The sequence below is a fragment of the Galeopterus variegatus genome, unplaced genomic scaffold, assembly GCF_000696425.1.
Source record: "Galeopterus variegatus unplaced genomic scaffold, G_variegatus-3.0.2 Scaffold1224, whole genome shotgun sequence".
NCBI lineage: Eukaryota > Metazoa > Chordata > Mammalia > Dermoptera > Cynocephalidae > Galeopterus > Galeopterus variegatus.
The window spans coordinates 120480-129767 of NW_007727335.1; the positions used below are offsets into that span (position 1 = coordinate 120480).

Genomic DNA, 9288 nt, shown 5'->3' on the forward strand with positions numbered 1-9288 from the left:
GGACACGGAAAAAGACAAAAGACAAAAAAAAAAAAAAAAAGATGCTTGTGCACCTAGCACTTCATCACTCCCAAAATTACAAGAGTTTTAGGAGTTCTGTGCCAGGAACCAGGGGCAAAGACCAACTATATCTTTCTTATTATATCACAATATGACAGTAAAGAATTGGGGGTAATGGCATGGCATGAAAGGCACCAGCATAACTTAGCAAGAATGTGCTTTGACATGTTGTTCAATAACCAATACAAAGAAGATGGAAGGTTAAAGTGGAATCATGCCAAGGTTTTACAGTGCCCATAGTTCCTGAAGAAGACACACGTACAGCAGAATCAGAAAACATTCACAATTTCTATAGTATAGTCAAAAAAAATAAATGGCCACCTTGAACAACAAAGCTTTAGGTGGGAATAGACAGAATGTGGTACAACTGCAGTCCAGAGAACACCTGAGGAATAACAAAATAGTAAACATGAAAAACCAGTGAAGGACAATATGCTTTTAAAGAGGTCAAGCAGAGTGCGAAACTAGCCTAAACATCCAATTCAAATTCTAAGATTGTCTGTTTAGTAATGCTGCATTACCATTACTGTTATGCAATGCATTAGCTGATTCTTAAACATTTTTGTTTCATTATAAATAATTATAAATGTTAAAATGCTATGTTAATTTGTTTTTAAAGGAAGGGATATTTTTTAAGGCCAGCTGCTATAGAAAGAGCCACAGATTAAGAAATTAAAGCTACTGTAAAATCTATATCTCAAGCTCTCCGAGCTTCAGATTTTCATTTAAACCACCCCCTAGACATCTTCTCAGACTTAACACGTCCTAAACTGAACTCCATATCTTGATAGATATCTCATTTCATTGTCTTTAGTAACAGTTCCACCACCCACTCGATTGGCAAGCTACAAACCCAGGAATAACCTCCCTCTCCCTCTCTCTCTCTCTCTCTCTCTCTCTCTCTCTCACACACACACACACACACACACACACACACACACACATTCCTATGGAAAAACACATACTTTGGTGATCTCTCCTTACCGTCACCGTCATCACTGTTTTAGGCCAGGTCTTCATCCTTTCACTTGGATTTTGATACTTGCCCTCTGGCTGATCTTCTAGGCTCTGGTTTCTCATCCTCCGTTCCATTCCGTGGCTGAAGTCATCTTCCTAAAAACAAATCAGATCATAGACGCCTTTTCTCTGATGCCTTTTTTTGCTTCATTCTGCCTACACACTCCTACAAGTAAAACACTTTATTATCTCACACATATATTCATTTGTAAATAACACAGATAGACAATGACTGAATCAATATACTGTACTCATAAGAAAATAACATAAACCTTGAAATTTTTAAGGGTGAGATAAAGATGAAATAAACCCTGTTTTATTTTCTATTTATTAATGGCAGATAAAATCTTTTATTATTACTAAAATGTTGTTTAGTGAGAGTAATGTAACTGAACATGCTTCATAATTTGGGGGAATTTGTATTGTGATAAGGCAACTTAACAAAGCTCATTCTTTTTTTTTTTTTTTTTTTAAAGATGACCGGTAAGGGGATCTTAACCCTCGACTTGGTGTTGTCACCACCACGCTCAGCCAGTGAGCGAACCGGCCATCCCTATATGGGATCCGAACCCGTGGCCTTGGTGTTATCAGCACCGCACTCTACCGAGTGAGCCACAGGCCGGCCCAAAGCTCATTCTGAGTGCAGTTTATTTTGATGTATACTTTGGTGGCTGTCAGAGCTGCAGAATACACCTCGCAGGACCACGTATACAAATGAAGGAAGCATATCACTGAATGAGCTTGTGAAATTCTGATACTAAATTTTCAAAACCAGCCACATGTTTTACAAGGACTATTGAGAAAACTCGCTAATGCTTGTGTTATTTGTGTTATCTTTTTAAGTCATTTATCCATTTTGTGAGGCTTGCATTAGTCAAACTAGAAAACATAATACATAAACTCACTTAACTATGTATACATAAACTATTGATAAATTTTAGTTTGCTTTAAGAATGAATAGGAGGATTAAGGACACCTTCCAATGTTGCAGATCTCAACCCTTCCCTCAGAATTCCTTGTAGTTGGAAAGCCCATCTGTCTGGCTGACACACAGACCAAGCGAGGGCACCAAAGCTCATCTGTATGTTACTTAATTGTAATGCCTAAATCCTTTCTTGTATTTTCAGATAGATAGGCAAGCTTCACACTTTCCTTCCACACCTCAGCGTATCATCTTACACAATCCTGGAATGTTTTCAGCCCACTTTGGAAACCACTGGCCAATGTATTACATCCAGACATCTTAGCAGGACACACCAGGACTTTCCTAATGCACCCCGATCGAATTCTTCATTCCATCCAGGCTGTTCATCAGCAGCTCAACTTATCATCCTTGAATCTCTGATTATATCTTTGCCGTTCACATTTCCTCTCTAGAATACTCTTGCCCCCATTCTCTGCCTCACCCCAAACCGTCCTCACCTGGTATGCTCTCCTTCACCCTTCAAGGCACAACACAAAAGCAAGCCCTTCTCTGATGTTCTTCCTGAATGCCCAGTGTTCCCTCAGCGTGATGTTTAAACCTTTTAATACCCCTCGCCATACTATGCACACATCTGTCTTTACCCATGTGGTAAGCCCCTTGAGATCAAAGACCATTTGGGCAACCACAGCACCTAACACAGCAACTGCCTAACACAGCCAAAGGCTCCACAAAACTGTTTGTTGAATAATTTACAACTTAGAAAGATTGGAGCAATTTCAAAATTAGAAAAGGCAAAGAAGAGCAAATATCTGTTGGAGAATCAAAGACCAGTAGAAAGAAGTTTCTAAGGAAAAGCAAGGAATCAATTACCTATTATCCCCACACTGGTCAACCAATTCATGGACAGAATGCAGGGGAATTACAATGAAGATGCAATTGGCAAGGTAAGGTTTAACTAATCAAGAATAGCTTTTAATTTAACAAAAACTGGCTGCATTGTCTTCCGGGGAATCCCAGGATGAGATGATGGTGATCACACTGGTCCCTGGGAAGCTGCTGTGGATTGAATTGTGTCCCCCAAAGTTCATGTATTAGAAACTGAACTCACACGGTTGCAGTGTTAAGAGGGTAGGAAATCCTGTTATGGTAATTGAAAGGTGGTGCCCTGAAAAGGTGATTAGATTGTGAGGACCATGCCCTCGTAAATGAATTAATGAGTTGATGGTTTAATGGTGGTCATGCGCATGGTTCTGAGGGCTTTAAAAGGACAGCCAGTGAGGTTAGCTCTCTCTCTTGCTTCTTCTTTTCTCACAGTGTGATGCTCTGCATCACTGAAGTCACCACCAAAGAAGGCCCTCACCAGATATGTTCCCTAGACTTTGGACTTCCCAGCCTCTGAAATTGTAAGCAATAGGTATTGTCTCTTATAAATTACCCAGTTTCAGGTATTTCTGTTATAAGCAACGTGATCGGACTAATACAAAAGCCATTTGGGTGTTGGGCTCTACAGAGCTGCAATAGAAAACTTTAAAAGATTTCATCTCTTGGCCTCAGAGACTGAGAGGGTAAATTTAAAGAGAGCCTCACCCTTTAAGAGATAATTAGTAATTTAACTAATTAATTAATTAAATATGCTGCCTTCAAAACTGTGCTGTGATAAAAATTTTGAATAGGAAAGAGTTGATTTCCTTCAGCTATCCCTGTTCTAAGCAGAATATAAGAATATATACATCCAGCTTATTTCTTTGTATGTGAGTTTATATTCAGTGTGCTATAAAATCATACACTATCACACAATGTCTTTGCATGAACCAAGATAATGTGTTGCTCCTTTTGATATCTATTAAACACAGCCTATGATGTATAATCCAATATATATTATATAACAAGCAAATTTTCACTCTCCCATCTTATGTTACCCTGTAGAGTCAGTGCTTTTTGTTAGTGGTCATAGCTAGAAATTAGGATTGGGTGTGTCATTTAAGCTCTCTCCTGAAGTTCATCTATAAAATTATGACACTTTTTAGCTAATTCACCAATATTTACTCCTAAGAGCCCACACAATGCTTTGAAAGTGGTATGGTTTTTTATTTCACCACTTACTCCATGAATAGATGCTAGAGTCATCAGAATGCAGTGATCCCTGCGAGATGTCATTTTATGCCACCTTTACTGTTCATCTCAATAAACGCTACCATATCTTCCTCATAAACACTTCCATCTCAGTCTTACATGGTATTTTACCAATACACTTATAAGTCATTCACTGTAGCATATCTCTTGAGATGATGGTTTATACTTAAAGCAGTATTACAATTTAGGAAGTACTCAGAACTAAAAAATTAATCAGATAAAACAGATTTGAGCAAATGCTTTAAAACATTAGATGATAAACTCTGCCTCTTCTTTTTAATCCCTCATATTAGATAGATGGTCATTCTGTACATGAGGAATGAATGTAGAACAATATCAGTGTGATATCATGATTTTATTTTTCTCACACTGCTATCAGTGATTTCCCCCCTTCTTTATGGACTGACTTTTACTCACAAAGCAATATTCCAGTTGCTGTGGATGGACTGAATTTTGTCCCCCAAAGTTCATATATTAGGAGCTTAATCCCCTCTGTACCTGTTGAGGGTGGGAAATCCTATTATGGTAATTGAAAGGTGGGGCCTTGAAGAGGTGATTAGATTGTAGAACCATGCATAGTGAAGGGATTAATAATGGTGGTCAGGGACGTGGTTCTGAGGGCTTTAAAAGAGAACATGTGAGAGTCGCTCTCTCTCTCTGCTCCACCATTTTCTGCCATTGAGACCCCTGCATTACCATCACCAGGCCTTCACTAGATGTTTTCCCTAAACTGTGGACTTCCCAGCCTCCAAAACTGGAAGCAATAAATTTTGTTTTCTTATAAATCACCCAGTTCCAGATATTTTGTAATAAGCAACAGGAATGGATTAATATAGAAAATTGGTACCAGAGAAGAGGAGTGTTTATAACAAATACAAGTGCTTATAACAAATACTTCAAAACGTGGAAAGGGTTTAGGAACTGGGTGTTGAAGAGAGGCTAGATAAATTTAGACGAACAGGATAGAAAAAACCTGGATGCTGGTGAAAGTTTAGAAGATAAGAAAATCAGGGAAAGTTCGGAATTTCTTAAAGACTGGTTAAATGGTGGTGAGCAGAATGCCGGTAGGAAAATGGACAGTAAATTTATGGCCACACTGAAGAGATCTCAGATGTAAATGATTAAGGACTTATTGGAAACTGGGGCAAAGATCACCCTTGTTATGAACTGGTAAGGAACTTGGCTGTATTCTGTTCATGCTCAAAAGTATTATGGAATGTGGAGTTTAAAGGTGCCAACCCAAAGTATTTGGCAGAAGAAATTTCTAAGAGGCAAAACATTCAGGAAGCTGCATGGCTACTTGCAACAGCCTACGCTGAGTTATGGCAGAAAAGGCATGACATAAAGCCAGAATGTATAATTAAACGGGAATCAGAGCATAAAGATTTGGAAAATTTGCAGCCTGGCTATGTGGTAGAGAAGCAGAGGGCATTTTCAGCAGAAAAATGCAATGGCATTAAGAAGATTAATACAAAAGAAAGGGATTATCAAGAGAAGAGGGAAAAGGCCCTGAGGGTATTTCAGAAGCCTCTGGAGCCAACCCTTCCATCACAGGCCCTGAGGCCAAGGGAGACAGAATGATCTCAGGGAACAGGCCTGAGGCACCCTCCATGGTTGCCCAGGACCACTTCAAGATGCTGCCCCCCACATAAGCATCCCAGCTGATTTGGCTGCTCCAGCCATGGCTAAATTGGCCTCAGATGTGGCTGAACCAGCAGCTTTGGAAAATTCAAGCTGGAAGCCTTGGGAGCATCCACATGGTTTTAGGTCTACAGGCTCACAGAATGTCAGAGCTGTGGATGCTTGGGCGTATACACCCTGATTTCAAAGGGTGTATGGAAAAGCCTGGGGGCCCGGAAAGAGATCTGTAACATGGGTATATTCACCACCGACAGGGTTCCCTAGAACAATGCTAAGCAGAAACGTGCAGTTGGAGTTGCAGCAGAGAAACCCTGTCAGCACCATGTCTAGTGGAGCCATGAGAGCAGGACCACCATGTAAACCCCAAACCTATGGAGCTAACAAAGTGAAACACCAGCCAAGGAATGCTGAAGTGTAGCCTGAGACCAGGAAAGCCATAGGAATAAAGCTGCCCAAAGACTTGGGGACCCAACCCCCACACCAGCATGCAGAGGATATCGAACATGGAATCAAGGTACATGATTTGCCAGGTTTGAGATTTAATGCCTGCCCTGCTGGGTTTCAGACTTCTTTGGGACCTGTTATCCCTTTCTTTTGGCCTATTTCTCCCTTTCTGAATAGGAATATGTACCCTATGCTTGTCCCACCATTGCATCTTGGAAGTAGATAACTTGTTTTGATTTCATAGATGGGACCTTGAACCTTGGACTTTTCAGATGAAACAAGTTAAGACTTTGGGGATGGAATGGATGTATTTACCTGTGAGAAGGATGTGAACTTTGGGGGCCAGGGACAGAATGCTATGTATTGATTGAATTGTTTCCCCAACATTTCATATATTAGAAGCTTAATCCCCACTGTAACTGTTGAGAGTGGGAAATCCTATTATGGTAATTGAAAGGTGGGGCCTTGAAGAGATGATTAGATTATAGAACCATGCTATAGTGAAGGGATTAATAATGACCGTCAGGGGCATAGTTCTGAGGGCTTTAAAAGGACAGCATGTGAGAGCCTCTCTCTGCTCCATGATCTTCTGCCATTGAGACCCCTGCATCACCGTCACCAGGCCTTCACCAGATGTGTTCCCTGGACTGTGGACCTCCCAGCCTCCAAAACTGGAAGCAATAAATTTTGTTTTCTTATAAATCACCCAGTTCCAGATATTTTGTTATAAGCAACAGGAATGGCCTAATACACTAACATTACCATAAACACAAGAAAATTATCTGTCAAAAGCATAATTCAGAAGACCATGGAGAAGACATGGGACAATTTCATCCTGATGAAATATGTCATTCTTCATACACATACATTCACCCCTCAAGTAGAAAATGACTATCAATGTGATGAAAATTAGCAAATTTACTTGTGTTGATATAATTTTATTTAATGGTTGGTGTGTTCCCCAGGGAACAATCAAGATGGAAGCTCTTTCCCAGCTGTCATAGAAGACTTTGGATGATCAGTGCCTGCAGTAGACTGACCTTCGCTAAATTGTAAGGTGACCTGGACAGACAGACAGAATTTTTCACCTTTAAGTGTTTTTCTACATAATAATATTGTATATAACAACTACAACAACATTAAGGCTTTTCCCAAAGACTTCCGTGAACTGGTAATCTACACTCTCCCCCTACCATAGCCAGCTTGTTTTCAGTTTAATTTTATACCTAACCCTCTTATGTAAAATAGACCCTTGTGGCAGACATTTTCACCAAAATTTCTGCTTTCCCATTCCTCTAGGTACATATCCCCTTAAAGTTAGGCAAGGACCATGTGACGTCCTTTGATGAGTGAAATCTGACAGTGGCCTGTGTCACTTCTAAGTGAAAGTACTTGTGATTTAGTGTGCAGTTCTCCATCCTCTCTTCCCCTGCCATGGTGCTTATGGAGATGTCACAGAAACAGGCTAGAATGATGAGTCACCATGATAGTGGACCTAGAGATTTTGCATGAGCAGGAAATCAACTCCTGTTGTATTAAGTCACTGAGATTTTGGTGGTATTTGTTATAGCAGCATAATCTAGCCTATCCTGACTGATATAATCTCTCACTAGCTTGATCCACACTGATCACCATTTATGCTGCAGCCCACAGCTGCAAATGTGGCTGTTATACCAGCAAGACATGTTTATAACATGAGTTGACTCCAGTCACCGTTGAGAGCAAAGTCTCAAAGAAATTTGAGCAGCAAAAAGGTAGCTGGGTTAATCATACTGTATATCCTACACCCTTGGAGGTCCTGGATTAGCACAGAGGGCTTCCCAATGCAAACAGCCGTCTTGATTTATCACCAAGGAGGTATCAGTTTTATGGGAGAAAGGAGGAGTTTTATTTAGAACACACTGAAGCCTTGTGGAAAATTCAGTGAAAATGCCTAGCAAGTAATTGGAAATGCAGAAATGGGGCTTGGAAACAGGTTAAAAATGTGGGAATAGATTCAGAAGTAATCTTCACACACTTGAAAGGTGAACATAAGACATAAATAAAATTTCCAAGGGAAATCTAGAGAGTAAAAAAAAATTAAAAGCCAAGAAATGAGTCTTAGGAAATACCCATATTTGGGGGACAGAGAAAGGGGGGGGGGAAAGGAAGATATGTGAACTCTGATGACAACACCCATTCATTTTGAGAGCTAAGAATACCATACCATCATTAATAAGTTCATTTAAATTTAAATTTCAAGATTTTTAATGAGGATTAAAAATGAATGACTCCTTAACAATCCATTTACTCTCTCAGATATTAAAATAGATTACCTATCTGGCAGGCAGCTGGACATTATCTGTAATAAGAAGCAAAATGATTTTTTAATTCAATGTCTCAGAACTAATTTATCAAGATTTAAAGTAGAAACAGAAGAACTTTTTAAACATGCATGATCTGCTCTACATTATAGCCATTCGTTTATTCAACGAACTTATCCTACACATCTGGCACGAGCTAGGCACCATGGGGGCACCGTCATCATTCTTGGCCGGCTATCTCATCCCTGTACCCATTTCACATACTGCTCCCCCTGCAGGCACGTCGGATCTCGTGCCAGCTTTGCCCCTGCAAGGATGACCTTGAGGGTTAATTAGCTAACATCTTCTGAATCCTAGGTATGTGTGCCAGGCACTACACCAGGCATTTTATGTGGATTTTCTCATTTAATCTTCAAGATAACCCTTTAAAGTGGGCGTTAGTATCATCCCTATTTTACAGCTTGGGAGCCTTGAATTTTAAGAAACTTGCCTAAGGTCACATAGCTAATAAGTGGTGCAGTCAGTACTCAAAATAGGCTGCTGGATGCCAAAGTAGGTGCTCTAGGACTAGCTACTGAAAATGTGATTCTTAGACTAGCAGCACTGACATCACCTGGGAGTTTGCTAGAAATGCAGAATCTTGGGCCCAACCCCAAACCACTCAACCAGAATTTGGTTTTAACAAGATCCCCAACTGATCCTTCTGCACATTAAAGTTTGGGACACACTGTGCTAAACCACTCTACTATGAAGACTTGACTTTAA

At 40.0% G+C, this 9288-nt stretch overlaps 1 long non-coding RNA gene across 1 annotated transcript in view; it reads right to left on the bottom strand.

Moving 5' to 3' along the window:
* Window positions 1–9288, bottom strand: part of LOC103592843 — a 50211-nt gene that overhangs the window by 39299 nt on the left and 1624 nt on the right. Inside the window, exon 2 of the long non-coding RNA XR_550690.1 lies at window positions 1045–1173. This is a non-coding gene — a long non-coding RNA (uncharacterized LOC103592843). The remainder of the gene's footprint in view (window positions 1–1044; window positions 1174–9288) is intronic.